A 15,888-nucleotide genomic window follows, 5' to 3' on the forward strand; every position below is an offset into this window, starting at 1 on the left:
TGAATATTGGGAAGAAAGAAAAGGAAAATAGAGCAAGGACGGGATAGCAACGAAAGGAAGAAACGGTACGCAGGGGAGTAAAAGAAAACAAGCATTTGCAATGCAATAGGTCTCGCATTTACACGAGTTTAAGCTATTAGCATTGTAAATGACAATGTGTTTTATTTATATTTTAAAAACCAAAACATAAATAAAAGGCATTGTCATTTACAATGCCAATAGCTCAAACTTGCGTAAATGCGAGACCTATTGCATTGCAAATGGTAGGCATCACGGACAACGAAAGGGAGGGAGGACGGGCGGGGGGGAGAAGGCACAGACAACGTGAGGGAGGGCAGGGGGTTGACGAAGGCACAGACAATGGGAGGTAGGGCGGGGGATGTTAAAGAAGGCATGACCCCGGGAAAGAGGGCGGGGGTAAAGAAGGCACGGACAACAGGAGTGAGGGGGATAAAGGCACGGAGGGGGGTAAAGAAGGCACCAACAACTTGTATAGAAGACACCAAAGCACGTCGTGCCTGCAGCTAGAGGAACTCGATAAAGAAAATAGTGCTTAAAGAATAAATAACAGGTACGTGTAACAACCGAAGTAAAAGGGACAGTCTCAACGGGAGGTGATAAATGAAGACGTGGGGGTACTAAGGAGGGACTAACAAGCCTATTTATGAATCAGAAGCCAGCATTTAGGAAGAACAATGACACAAGCCAATGGCAAATATGGGCGGGGAGTGGGTGGGGCTTCCATTCCCTACTCCACTATAACAAGTCTCACAGAAAAAGGGAACAATGGAGAGAAAAAAAAGGAAGAGGTAAAGTTAAAAAGGAAGACAACAAGCTAAAAGTAAGTCCGAAGGATGAAAATAAATTATAAAAAGTGGAAAAAAACAAAGGAAACAGAAAAAACAAACACGGGAAGAAAGGTGGAAAGGAGGAGTGCATTAAAGAGGGTAAGTAAATGATCCACTAACACCCCTGGGGAAGGTCAGACCAGCAGCACAACTTTATTTTTTAGACTATTTAATGAGCGCCCTTTCAAAAACACATGGCATACGTTTCGCTTTGTGCAAAAATAGGTAAACAATTGTGCTGTTAAATGCACCATTTGGCTCTTTAAACTGTACTTAGGGGGACAACAGACACTTGCCCACAACAGTCCCTACCAGAACAATTTTAAGAGTGATAGTACGTGCTTGTTCTCTCACTTTGTACATTAGCGCTAAGAGTCAAAGAGGAGATATTTTAATTTTCTCACTGCTCCCTTATTTTGAGGATTGCACACGAAAAAAACATTTGAAAAGGCCACTGACTGAAGGTGCATTTCTAAAGAGCAAGAATCTGGAGAAAAAAAAGTTGAACCTCCTGAAGGGGGTGATGGGTTGAAGGTCTACCCCCAGAAACCTTTACCACATCATAGTGGAGAAGATAAGGACCTTCTGAGATACAGCTTAGGATGACAGTCAAAAATCATGTGAGCAAATACAGAGAATATAGAGAGGGATTTCAGTGTTGAGTATTAATTTTGCATTGTGTTTTTGCATTGGTGAGGGAGATTAAAGATAATCCCTCTCTGAGGATAAACTAAGGAGCTTCGCTTACACAAATGCTGCCCCCAACACTTCCCAGAACAATACAGATAGTATTCTAGCACTTTTCGCAGACAAGCAGCCACACTATCAACAGCACACTCTTGCCAGCAGTCTCACACTCACATCGCGTACCGACAAGCAGCACTTAAGTATGACAATTCAGACTATTACAGGCCCCCAAATCTATAAGAATGGCTTGGGTGGCAGGTATTAATCATTTTTAATGTATATTGAATTAATAATTAATAAACAACTGGTGTTGTGCTCATGTCTCAATTAGACAAACAATGCCACCATGTGGCAGACTGTCATAAGTCCAATAATTGGGACAACTTTCTGCCCCAGTCCACTGGCACAGCGGGTTGCTTTTGCAATGTGTTTTAAAGTATTCTTCATCGTTTTGTCATTTTCTTTACAATTTCTTTTCAATTCTTATTCACTCCATTATGCCACTTTGGGAAACTGTCCAATCGACATGCAAGGTATTAAGGCAATTTTCCAGGTTTCTAATGCTCTTGCTGGGCCATCCGAACCTCTCTTTTCAAGAACACGAATGAGCCAAATTCAACAAAAGCAGTTTATTCCAACCCAATGCATTTCGGGCCTTAAAGGGCCCTTCGTCAGGGGAAACTGTAAATAACAATTGGTCAATAGTTATAATTCCATACATACAAAGTTTTCATGAATGTCACTTTTTAAACTCTCATTAATCTTATCAAACTCGGGGAGGAGCCTAGCGCGCAACCAAGATGGCCGCGTAGGTGCGAGGCTCCCGAGGACCTCCGCGACCTCCTGAATTAATCCTGGCGATATCCTGTCCTTGTTGAGGGGACTGTGTTGGGGAACCGGAGCTGAGGCGCCACCCGTTTTTTGGGCTCGAATCGGACCCCGAACGCCGGTGGGAGCATCGATCGAAGGTTGCGGCCTTCTCCTCGCCGGCCCCCCGGATTGGAGTAGTGGGGCGATCCGGGGACAAAGTGAATAACAGCGGCGAGCGGGGCTGGGCGACTGGCGTACCCCGCACTTTCACTTTCGCTTTTGCGCCCTCCTAGCTCTCAAGCCGGGTCGGGCTGCGGAGCGGGGTGCGGTGGCCTTGTCCGGGAGCCCGGCTGACCCGCCGGCGGTGGGTTGACCCGCGGTTCGGTGGTCGCCCCTGCCCCCCCCCTGGCACCCGTGATTGGTATAGCGGCCCGTTCGGGGAGCTTGGCACGACTGTGGAAGAGCCAGCATGTCCACCAAACAAGATGGCGACCGGGCGAAGGTGAAGACGACCCGCCGTGGTACGGCGCACCAGGCCAACAGTATGGACCGCTACACGCTTCAGAAGGGCTCTCCGGAGACATCGAGTGCATCCCCGGTGGGCCCGACGGAGGCATCCGCTCATCCAGGGGATCTGACCCTCCGGGACGTCATGGGCGCCATCGCAGAGATGAAGGCCTCGGTGGACCAGCGTTTCGACACCTTAGCCCAAAAAATAGACTCGGTCCTTGTGGATGTGAGCCTTGTGAGGGCAGACTTGTCCAAAACAAACGACCGAGTCGACTCCCTGGCCCACACCACGACGAGCCTCACGACAGACGTGGTGGCCCTCCAGAAGGAGGTGCGCCGGCTTGGCCAGGCGAGCGCCCTGATGGACCGGCGATTGGAGGACTCCGAGGGTCGGGCCCGGAGGAATAATGTCCGTATTGTGGGGGTCCCGGAGGGACGAGAGGCGGAGGCGGCGGATCTCTTCGTGGAAGATTTGATCCTGACCCATCTCCAGCCCCGGGGGCTGAGTAAGCTTTTTGCGGTGGAGCGTGCTCACCGGGTCCCCGGGGGCAGACCTAAGACTGGTGCCCCGCCGCGGCCGCTCATTGCCCGGATTTTTAATTTTCGGGACAGAGATGCTATCCTCCAGACCTCCAGGCAACAGGGACCGGTCAAGCTTGACAACATGGAGATACATTTCTACCCAGACTTTACTCCGGCAGTCCAGAAGCAGCGACAGAGCTTTCTTGGGGTTAAACGTCGCCTAAGGGACCTGAACCTCAAGTACTCAATGCTCTTTCCAGCCAAGCTGAGGGTAGAGGTGGATGGTCGCACGCACTTCTTTGACCGGCCCGAGGCGGCTGGGGACTGGCTGGACACTCTGCCTGGAGATCGGGGCCAGGGGGGCGGGGGGGGCGCGGCTGGCGAGGAGGGCCCGCCGGATCAGAATTGAGGGGTGACTGAATAGGCCTCGCTCTGGACGTTGTTCCTTCAGCATTTACTGATTGCGTATGTTCCCCTCCTATGGAGGTTGCGTGGGGTCTGTTGGGGGCTTCCCTCCTCCTCTGGGGGACTAGTTAGTGTTTAGCTATGGGGCGACAGGCACACTGCACTTTGGGGGGGCTGTCTGGGCTCATGCAGGGGTGCAGGGAGGGGGGAGTTCTGTTGGGACCGGGGGGGTCGGTCGCAACTCGGGCCTGGTCATCAACTGGGCGAAATCCTGTGTCTATGTGCTCTCCGGGGAGGCTCCGGCCCTACCACGGGACTGTCCGATCCAGATTGCCCCCCACGGTTTTCGGTACCTGGGTATCTATATCACACTTGACCCGGAGGCCCGCTATGAGCGGAATTTGCTGCCCCCCCTCCAGCGCTTGAGGGAGGACGTGGTGCGCTGGCGGCGTCTGCCGCTCTCGCCGCTCGGCCGAGCGGCTTTGTTCAAAATGATGTCCCTGCCGCGATTCCTCTACGCCCTCCAGAATACTATGGACTTGGTCCCGGCACGCTATTTCCGTGAGGTGGAGGGCCTCCAGCGGCGCCTGTTCTGGGACGGGAGGCCGCGCATTGCTCTGGCTAAATTGACGCTCCCGTGGTACGATGGGGGGGTCGCCCTCCCGGACATTAAACGGTATTACTGGGCCTCCCAACTAGCTGCAATTAATCATGGCCTTTATGGGCCCGCCTTGAACCCGGCATTCGAGATGGATAAAATGCTCCTACCCGGTGGCGATTACAACCGCGCGCTCTACTCTGGCGCGCCCGACTCCCGTTTGACGGGACCGACGCGTGTTATGGTGCGTGTCTGGCACGCGGCTAATGCAGCTATGGGGTGGAAGGACCGTTTGACCCGGGCATCACCGCTGTATGCGTCTGAGAGGTTGGGCTCCCTATGGACGTCGAAGGGCTTCGCGAAGTGGGACACGATCGGAATCAGCACGGTGGGAGATCTCTGGACGAGGGGGGGATTCAAAACCTTTGAGACGCTGCAGGCGGAGTTTCAGCTGCAGGGCAGTGAGTACTTTCGGTACCTACAAGTCCGCCATGCGCTGGGCTCCGTCTTCCCGGACGTCGCATCCATTCCGGAGTCTTCCCCCCTGGAGGACAGAGTGCTGGACGGCCATGTACCGGACAGCACGATCTCCCTCATATATAAAAAACTGATCAACGATAGATCGTGCCTGCTGACTAGTCTCCGCGAGGCCTGGGTTGCCGACGGGCTGGAGCTGGACGACGAGGATTGGATTTCCGCGGTGGCCTCCCCGAAAGAGGTGGCCATCCCGGCTCGCCTTCGTTTCGTCCAGCTCAAGATCCTTCACCGGGTTTACGTGACGGGGCCAAGGCTTCTGCGTATGGGTTTTGCTGGTGACGGACTGTGTAAGCGTGGCTGTGGTGCGCTGGCGACTTTCATGCATATACTGTGGGAGTGCCCGAAGGTGGAGCGATTCTGGCGTGGTGTGCATGAGGTCCTGCGTGTGGTTACGCGTGTCGCGCTGCCGCCTGAAGCGAGGAGATGCTTGCTGAATGTATGGGAACCGAATGACTATTCGGTCCCGCAGACGCGGTGGGTGACTCTGGGATACATGATAGCTAAGCGTGACATTGCTCAATTGTGGGGATCCCAGAGGCCCCCTGCGGTATTGGCCTGGAAAGAGCATATGGATTGGTGTATGTTTCGTGAAAAGGTGGTGTATGTGGCGAGGGGTAAGCCTGGGGCGTGGGTGAAACTCTGGGGCCCCTGGAACGCCTACCGCGGGGGTATTTGTGAGCCACCACTGCTACCGGCTGCCTCACCTGTCCCGTCTCCCTAGACGGCCCCCCTCCCTCGGCCGCGGGCGCGCGGTCCCCCCAGTCCCTGACCTACTCCCATTCCCCTCCTCAGAATTCTGCTGCTGGTTTGGATCCCCCACTTATGGAGCACGTGCTGTCACTTTGGATCGCGGGTTGCCTTGCGGGTGTGGTTTTTTGGTGTTGTTTTGTTTCAAGAAAAGGGAACCGTACTATGGGCTTGGAGCTGTGTGGCCTGCACCGTTGATTACTCCTGTTTCACTGCTCTGCACTGCCGAGAGACTTTTACTGTATGTATGCAATATGCTTTTGTCATTCTAGCGGCCGGCCGGGTGGTTGTAGGCCCATACCTGTAACTTTTACAACCTGCAATAAACGGTTTCAAAAAAAAAAAAAAAAAAAAAAAAAAATCTTATCAAACTCAGTTGTTCATTACATTAAATATTTTGTTGACATTACTAAACGCAATCACCCCCTCAGTGTCGATATTCAAGCTCGGTATAATCACTTTCCCTTTCGCATGTGAAACTTCGTACCTCACAGTAGGTAATTACTGTATTTTCACCCTCGCTGCTAGAACCTGCCTTCTCATCCCTCCCCATCAACTTACTCCAAACGGTGCCACTTCCCTTTCTGCATCCCTTATCAAAACAACCTTCGTTACACTTCTCTTAGTGCGTCTATCACTACCCTTCGTCTTCACCCTTCCCTCCGAAGCTTTCCTTTTTCCCGGTTATTCTATTTGCATAAGCTCTGCTTTGCCTTTCTATGTGTTGCCAAGTTCTTACTACCACAATTCTGCATTTCACCACCTCTCTGCTAATGCTAGCGTCATCACGTACCTGCTAGTAAACAGACATCCTCCGTTCTCCTTCACCAAAAAAGAAAAGAAATCTCCTTTTCACTTACCCCCAACTGTTTTTAAACCTTGCGCCCCTCCCATCTAGCAGCCTACAGCCTGATTTCTACATAATCATCACGTGCGCCGCTTTTTGTCTCCCGAGCCTGCTTAACACACTGCAACTCCCATAATACATTTGCTAAACCGCGTTATCAAATACTGTGTGCGTTTAACGTTTTGTGTGACACTTCAAGGTTGTTATAATCATAGTTAAGAACATTTCCAATTGTATGCAACATGCTTTCTATAAAAAGTTCGTTTTAAAGACTGCAGAAACATTTCCTTTTCATCTGACACCAAAAATAAACTCGCTCAGTGAATTAAGATGTTCCGCCTTGCACGAAGATGAATTCCATTGTTGTCAATCCTTTTCTACAAAATGCGCTTATACTGTGTGGGTGCTAACCCGATAAGGCTGTCTCTATTAAACATCAAATCAGTGCGGGTTGCGACACCATTGCTTATGTGGTTACTCCATTGTTTTTACAGGTCCAGTTTTACATAGCGTGCTCAATGGTATTGTGCACAGCCTAACAGGCACATGCTAAACAGAACTCCAATAATTGGGACAACTTTCTGCCCCAATTATTGGAGTTCTGTTTAGCATGTGCCTGTTAGGCTGGGCACAATACCATTGAGCACGCTATGTAAAACTGGACCTGTAAAAACAATGGAGTAACCACATAAGCAATGGTGTCGCAACCCGCACTGATTTGATAGACTGTCATAAGTGCCAGTGTTGACAATAAAGTGCAGGTACTGAACACCAGAAACCATTGGGCTCAAATTAAGCACTGATGAGAAGCAATTTCACACTACCTTCAGCACTCTTACACCACTCACGGAGCAGCATTCACATCACATCCATCACTGACTCGCATCACTCACTACCAACAGCACTTTCACACCACTCAGAGTGGCAGTCACACACTGATAACACACTTCCTATACCTCACAAAGTAGCAATCTCACACTACTGGCAGCACTCACAGCCCTATGAGAACTAGTATTCTGACACTACTAACGGCACTCTCACATCCCTCACACACTACCAGAAGAACCCACACTCATCCAGACTAGTTTCTGACACCCTTCACAGAGTGGCAATCTCAAACCACTGACCACACTCTCACACCCTTGTTTTGATATGTTATGTTGTATGTTATGTCATATGTTATGTTATGAAAAGGGTATCTATCACGGAAAAGGTATACTGCCAGACTACGACTGCACAGCTTCCAGGAATAGAATAGCCAGGTTTTAAGCTTTTTTGATGATGGAGAGTGAGCTGATCAGTTGCAGTTAGAGAGGGAGTGAGAGTGTTGGTTCTAGTTGGATGTAGCTAGGTAGCAGAAGAAGCGTCCACCTGATCTCAAGAACCGAATGTGAGGGACCACGACCCGTCGTTGAAGAGAGGAGAGGAGAGCAGCCAGGTGGGCTGACAAAAGCGATCCAGTTGGCTAGATAACTCCAGCCAGAGTCATGTAGAGCTCTATGAGCATTGCAGAGATGCGTATCTTTTCTGTACCAGTAGCCAGTGAGTTGATCTAAGAAGGGGAGTCAAAAGGCCCAAGCAGGTTGGTTGAGCACATGGTGAGTGTCAGCATTCTGCGGCGGTTGGTTACACAACCTTGGATGACCGATTTGCAAGAATCTACGGGGAGCAAGAGAAATTTGGAACATTTTGAGAATGCTAATGTAGGTCACAGTGACTTTAATTACTTGATTGGCCATAAGCTAGTTAGTATTTAAGATAATGCAGAGATGTTTAGCAGAATTCGTAGGCTTGGAGCTGAGCCAGCCTTCAACGTGGGAGCTGAAGCCAAAGCCAAGTCACCGACTTCCAGGGGGGCACTGGAGCTCCCAGCAGCAATCTTCCTATGACTTAGGTTCTTAGAAAAGTGTATTTAAACACTGTTTTCTGGGGGCTGCTGTCCCCCTTGTCACCTTTTTGTACGTTTTTCTTTTCATGGTGATCGTTAATCTTGCCATCTTAACCTTTTTCCAGCTCCTCCCAACTTTTACATACATAGACAATTAAAAAGAATGAGTGCGAGGGGGCACCAAATTTGGTTTTGCACAGAGCACTCGCTGAGGAAAGGCTACTGGAGGAGTCCCCCTGTTCCACAGGCCACCAATCATCTGCCCTGTATAATGTTGCTTTTATAAGCAGCATAACCTCAGTTCTATTGCTGTTGAGCTTTACGCACTTAGTGTGTATCCAGTCACCAACCTGTGGCATACAGGATGAGAATTTAGTATCTGTGACTGATATGTTTTCCGAGATCAATAAGATGAACTGGATGTTGACAGCAGAAGAGACTATGTTAAAGCCATAGGATCTGACGATGTTGGCAAGAGGAGACATGTAAATGTTAACTAGGGTAGGGTTCAGGGAGGAGCCCTAAGGTACCCCACGTGTCAGCTAGAAAGAATTGAAGAAAAATGGAGTGAGAATGATGGATTGAAATCTCTCACGAAGAAAGGACCTTAGCCACTTGAGAACATTAACACAGATACCCATTCATTCATGCAGTTGTTTAAGAAAAATTGGCATGGGAGAAGGTGTCAGAGGCAGCTGAGAGATCAAGAAGTGTCAGGGGCTGGGGATGCTCTTTTAACGAAGGTAATGCGGAAGTCAAGCATGGCTGTTAGTTGGTCTGTACTGTGGGCAGCGCTGAAGCTGACTGAGAAGGGTCAAGAAGATGGTTGCTTCCAGGTAAAAGGGCACCTGATCTTTCATCCATTTCTCAACAATCTTAGTAGTATAATGATTGAAGCGATAGATCTATAGTTTTAGAGGATCTAAAGATTGTTGTCGTGTTTTTTAAAGCAGTGGGATGACTTTGGAATGTTTCGAGGAAAGAGGCCTTGGTCAAGGCCAGGGAAGCTTTGCAAAACAAAGTAAGGGCCAGGCCACTGTTTTGGGGCAGAGAAATGATGTAATGTGGACAGGGGTTGTCCAGGCTAGTTTGAGGCTCAAAATTAGAGTAAATTGAGTTAATTTTATTAAAGAAAATGTTTACCAATCTGGAACACAGGTCTTTCAATAGGGTGATGGTTTGAGAGCACACAGTGGGTTGGGTAAAATCTTAATAGTAGAGAACATCTCCAGGGAAGAGTTGGAGCTATTATGAATGTGTTCAAACAGTTAGTTGTATTGCGTACAGTGTATTTGTCTGTGATAATTCTTCAGGTCGGCATTGTAGTTACCCCTATCTAAATCAGAGTACACCTCCGCTCAAGCCCTTTGAAACACTGTTTCAGGTCTCTGATGGTGTCGGAGTACCAGTTTGCTGAGGGACTTTTGCGCGTGTTGGAATTTAATTTAAAGGGGGCTATGGTATCAATGGTTGTTAGACGGAACAATGCATGCAATTACTTTGCATACCTTAACAACGTTGTAAGAACCATGACCGTGTCTTTACCATGCATGCCTTTAGCACGCATGCCTTACAACGAATTTCATTGTAAAGTCCCCCCGCTCTGAGCCCTAAAACCGTCCGCCAGCCCTAAAACTTCCCGGCCCCCACCTTGAAACCTAAAACCGGCCCCCAGCCCTATAAACTACCCTGAACCCCCACCTTGAGCTCTAAAACAGGCCCCCAGCCCTAAAAACAACCCATACCCCCCGCCCTGAGCCCTAAAACCTGGCCCCCAGCCCTAAAAACTACCCAGACCCCAGCCCTAAAAACTACCCTGACCCCCTGCCCTGAACCCTAAAACCCAGCCCTGTAAAATACCCCGACCACAGCCCAACCTAAAAATCTGAAAAACTACTCACCAAGCCACCATTCCTTCCATTGTATTTTACAGGAAGTCCCCAATCCCTCCCACCCCCTGCCCACTCACTCCAATGCTAGACTGCTGATTGCCTTTACCATGCATATAAGGAAAGTGTTGTTACGCTTGCGTTGTAATGTAATGCTTGGTTTAGACTGCGTTGTTAATGCTGTTTCCCTGTATCAATTGTTGAAGGCATGAACCACAGCAGACATGGGAGAGTCAAGAACAAGGGGAGAGTGAGCAAGTGCCTCTTACATGTTGGGAATCAAGATATGTTTGCATGATCTAATTGGGTTGAGCTTGTGAATTTGGCTTTTAGAGGAGGGTCATAAAGAAGGGATTTTAAAATTAACCAATTAGTGGCCTAGCCATATGACCGGAAAGGTAGGTTAAAGGGTAATTAGAAAATTGGAATGTTGGGAGCTCCATTGTAGACAATGGAGTGCTCCGTGCTTCTATGGGCCGGTAAAGGCCCGCAGAGCAACATTCCAATGTTTTACAAAAGCCTCTCGAAGTTCGGGATCCCCTCGAGCTTCGAGAAGCCTTTGTTTAATTTGTTAGAACATTCTGCCCTCTAGTGGCAGAATGTTCTAATAGCCTCATAGCCCTTCATAGCAGGGCTATACCGCTATTAAAGTCCCGCTGCTTTTGTTAAAGTCCCTCGCCTTCGGCTCGGGCCTTTAACGCTGCAGCGGGCCTTTAATAGCCGGTATAGCCCGCTACGGCAGGCAATAAGGCTATAATATTATTACTATTGGAGAAAATAGGATCCAGAGTTTGCCCTGCTGGGTGATTGCGGTCAGGAATGAGTTACTGGTGCCTCAGAGTAGACAGGCCATCCAGAAGCATACAAGAGGCTTTACAGAGTAACAGCCAGAAGCTACCAGAAGCATTCTTACACTCCTCACATAACCACAAACTTGTCCTATCAAAAGCTCTCTCACACACCCTTAAAGAAAAGAAGTCATGATAATTTACAGCAGTCACACATGCCCCACAGACTAGCAGTCATACACTACTAACAGAATTTTCACACTCCTCAGAGACTAGCAGTTGCAGATGACCAAAAACACTCTGACACCTCCCCACAAAAAAGCAGTTTCATAGTACCGACAGCACTCCCACACCTCTCGCCGACAAGCAGTCACATGCTATTACATCCGTCAGTGCAGCAGATAGACACTACCAGCAGTACTCTCACACCCCTTAAAAAAGAGTCACACCTTGAGTTAAGGTCACCTCTAGATTCAAAGGACTACCAAATGATGTCTTTTGGTAAATGGTTGTGGTTAGTGGTATACCTACTTCACCAAAGAGGGGAATGACTGAATGCCACTGTTTTCCTGGATAAGAGGAGAGGGACCAGGGAGACAGACATCTCACTCATGCAAGACCATTAGCAGGTGTATGGAATCATAAATAATGTGGGATGGCAATTTTAGATCCTGTACGTTTCAATGACTGATCTTCAATCCACACTATCTGCATAGGTAAAGAGTAAAGACAAATGAAATCCTAGATTAGAAAACGGAGAATGTAGAGGAGGATTTAATGAAAGCAACATCTGGACTAGAGGAGTGGAAGGCTTGCACACTGCCCAGTTTCTTTTACATATTGGCTACTTTGCCTGTTTGGCAAAAGTCATTTTCCCAAATTATCCCTGGGGAAAAAATAGTTGTGTGTTACAATATCGTCTACAGAAATATTGTCTGACATAAATATTGTGTCCTAAAAAATCGCCTACAAGAATATCATTTTGAAAAAGACATTTAGGACTCAATATTTATATCAGACCATATTATGGCAATTATATTTTAGTACCATACAGGAAAGATGTCAGTGTTTCCTGCCCAGAAAGGCATCCTCTGGCAGTGCCCTTTGCCCACTGGTTGATAGACAGCTTTACTATTAAGACATAGCTCCAGGGATGCAGGATGTAAGAAGCTGGCATAGGTGGACAGAACCCCACCTACACCATGACCATCATTAGATTTGTCATTGTTAGCGGGTATTCATGTAAAATGGAAACTGACGCTACTGGCTCCCTAGCACTGTTTTGAGGTCCAGCAGATTACAAGCCAGAGCCTGCGTGTGTGGTTAGAAGGTTCATTGGCTAGAGGCTGTCCTATGTGGTTAAATATGGGATTCTGGATGAGGGCCAGATATCTGTCCAGGTCCAGATTTGGAAATGGACCAGGCATGCAGGACTCACAGAGATGTGTAACTGATTTAACAGGTACAAGGCACTTTATGTGTGCTCAGTAAGACCTGGCACATGTCTGTTTAGGAGTTGATGATTATGTCATTCAATGCAAGATGAGTGTCACGTTGTGAAAGACTTCAGGATGGTCATGGAGGGTACAAGTGGGCAGTGCTCCTTCAAATGTTGGAGGAAGGATCAATAAGGTCTTATTTGCTTTAGAGTATAATGGATGCAAACTTGTATAGAATTGCACAGTAGCCGGTGAGGACCGAGGATGGGTTGGCTCCCAAGTGTGATTTGAGGGATGTCAATCCAGAGCTAGGACTTTGAGCGAAGGCCTCTGCTAGACCAAAAGCAGCACTTGGAGCGCAATGCAGAGGACCCTTAATGAGATTCTTCAGGCAAATGTGAACAAGTGTAATACATGCAAGGCAGATTTGAAGCAGCCCCATTGTCAGAGATACAGAAGCCGCCCTGCAGCTGAGCAGTAAACCCAGTGCAGTCTGCTCAGACAGTATTCAGGAGCTCTGCTGTGGATTCCGTTGGCATCGTTCGGAGGAAAAGCTTCATGGAGTGTGGTTTCTAGGATTCTTAGTGGAATTCCACAAAGAGAAAGACCTGCCAAAGATGTCTAAGGTGGTGTTAGGAAGATTATCCTACTGAGTGGACCTCCTATGCAAAGGTGAGGCTCCCGTCCGTGCTAACTCAGAGCTCCCCCACAAATTCAAAGCGAAAGGTGAAATTTGCATCTTTGTCGGCCAATTAAGAATTAATTAAGAGGATATCCATCTGTGCCAAGTCAAGACTTACATTTAGATTTAAAGTGATGGATGATGCCTGTTTGCTTCAGATGCAGGACAGGCTGGCCACAAGCCCACTTTATAATATCCCAGTATGCCAGCAGATCCATCGTGGAGGTGAAACTACTTTAAACATTGTCAACACAAGAAGAAAGCCATTAACCCCTTCCATGCTGCGCAGATTCCGCCGCTGTGCTGACGGAATCTTGCGCGGGCGTGGTCATGACGGAACGGTTCCGTCATGAGCACAGCTCAACCGTGGCTCATGACGGAACCGTTCCATCATGAGCACCGAAGGGGTTAAGCCGAGTTCATAGTAAACTGAGGGTGTTTATATGATGCCTTGTGCTTGGTGGGCAATTCCAGACACACACGGCAAGCTATAGCACAGACTGCTTAAAATGGGAAGAAATAAGTGCAGGTACTCATTAAAATGAGCGATGAGTGTGGCACGTGGGCGGGGCCAGGGGTGGGGCTAAGGACAAGATACATAAGACACTTCAACTATGGAGCATTCATATAGCTCTTGATAGGAGTCTTTAATTCCCGGTATGTGCAGATTACCTCTGCACATGTGGCACAAGAAATATATAGTAATTGGCGGCTAGTATGATGTCATGACCTTCAGAAATATGTATTCAGTCCATTGGAAGGAAAAAGGTTAGACTGGATAATCATCTTGATGCCTCAGGAGATTGAGTGCCAATTTGCCGGGTTTAGAACTGCACATAATAATCAGCAGAATCTTGATGATTTCTATCCACTAGTATGTGAACTTGTCTTCGCTCTGTTATGTGGTTCAGTAGTGTGTGATCAGGGGGCAGCAGTGGTTGATTTTGGCCCAACAGTGTGGTCTTGGCCCATGCTGTGTTGTCCTAGGCTAGTAACCAGTGGATATGGCTCAAAACAGCTTGTTTTTAAGCCATCCTTATCTGATCCTGAGCCATTGCTGTGATTTAGGCCTGATATATACAGTGGACAACCCAATGTACCCTTGAGGGCTTGGGCAAATGGTATGAACTAGTAAAGTGTGCCTTCAAGGGATTTTTTTGAAAGACTAAGTTATATCATTTGACTATAGGATAAAAATATACCTATAGGTGAAATTAATCTCAAAATGCATGTATCTTAAAGTTGTATTTTTTGCATTAATCCTATATATATACAAATCATTTCAACCAAATTAAAACAATTGAATAATCAAAAATGACAAAAGGTGTGTGAAAAAAGTTAATTTACATCAATAAATGGTAGTCAGGGTACCTAAAATTTAGACAATTATACAAAATTTGGAAGGAAATAATATATTCAATGATTCCTCCACTTAACAGTAAATCAAACACTTTTTCTTGATGATGCTTAGAAGTTATATAGAAAACAGTGTGATAGTCGACGTTTCGGTCTTTACATTTCAGTTCATAAGACCATCCTCAGGACTGATAATTTAAAAGTTGACCCCTGGTAGTTTAGTGGTTATCCAAGTTTTTCGAAATTTCTAATCTCCACGTTCAAAGACCAGTGCAGAATTGGCAGTCTTGATGCAGTAAATCTCGTTTTAACGGGTGAAAGAGACCCGTGTCATTTAGTTCGACTTGAACGAATCCTTTATAATCCAATTCAACAAAGCAGCATATTAGCTCTTTCAAACTTCTTTAGAAAGAACTTGTAACAAATAAATTGATGTCGTGACTCAAGTGCTCAAACGCGAACAAACCGGAGAGTAACCTCAAGGCGTGTGCGTATTCCCACAGAAAATTCTGGCAATAATTTGGCGGTCTCGAAGACGAGACCGCCAAATTATTGCCAGAATTTTCTGTGGGAATACGCACACGCCTTGAGGTTACTCTCCGGTTTGTTCGCGTTTGAGCACTTGAGTCACGACATCAATTTATTTGTTACAAGTTCTTTCTAAAGAAGTTTGAAAGAGCTAATATGCTGCTTTGTTGAATTGGATTATAAAGGATTCGTTCAAGTCGAACTAAATGACACGGGTCTCTTTCACCCGTTAAAACGAGATTTACTGCATCAAGACTGCCAATTCTGCACTGGTCTTTGAACGTGGAGATTAGAAATTTCGAAAAACTTGTATAACCACTAAACTACCAGGGGTCAACTTTTAAATTATCAGTCCTGAGGATGGTCTTATGAACTGAGATGTAAAGACCGAAACGTCGACTATCACACTGTTTTCTATATAACTTCTAAGCATCATCAAGAAAAAGTGATTTAGGCCAGCAATAATACTGAACCATCGATTTACTATCTTGTGCCAGTGGGTCTTACCTCAGCCCTGTCTGATCTTGGCCTAGTCATGTTAGATCTTTTCTCTGTGCTTTGTTTTGCATAGAGGACATAATAAAAAGATTAGGGTGAGCTTATGAAGTGCACCATTTATTTCCTAATTGCATGCATGCAAAACCTCATGTGGGAAGTTAAAATTATATTTAAACTTTTCCATGCTGTCTTCATTCTGATGAAAGCTAAGAAGAAAATACAGTTTTTGCAATGTATGTCTCTAAAACTATTAGGTATTCCCAATATGTCGTCAGGTATGGAGTAGGATGTGTAATGTGAGTGGTCCTG

The 15,888-nt window shown here is 47.0% G+C and overlaps 1 pseudogene; it reads right to left on the reverse strand.

Moving 5' to 3' along the window:
* The window catches only part of LOC146861073 (uncharacterized), a 43,572-nt pseudogene that overhangs the window by 13,327 nt on the left and 14,357 nt on the right, over nt 1-15,888 (reverse strand).

This window comes from Triturus cristatus, chromosome 3_1 (genome assembly GCF_964204655.1).
Source record: "Triturus cristatus chromosome 3_1, aTriCri1.1, whole genome shotgun sequence".
Taxonomy (NCBI): domain Eukaryota; kingdom Metazoa; phylum Chordata; class Amphibia; order Caudata; family Salamandridae; genus Triturus; species Triturus cristatus.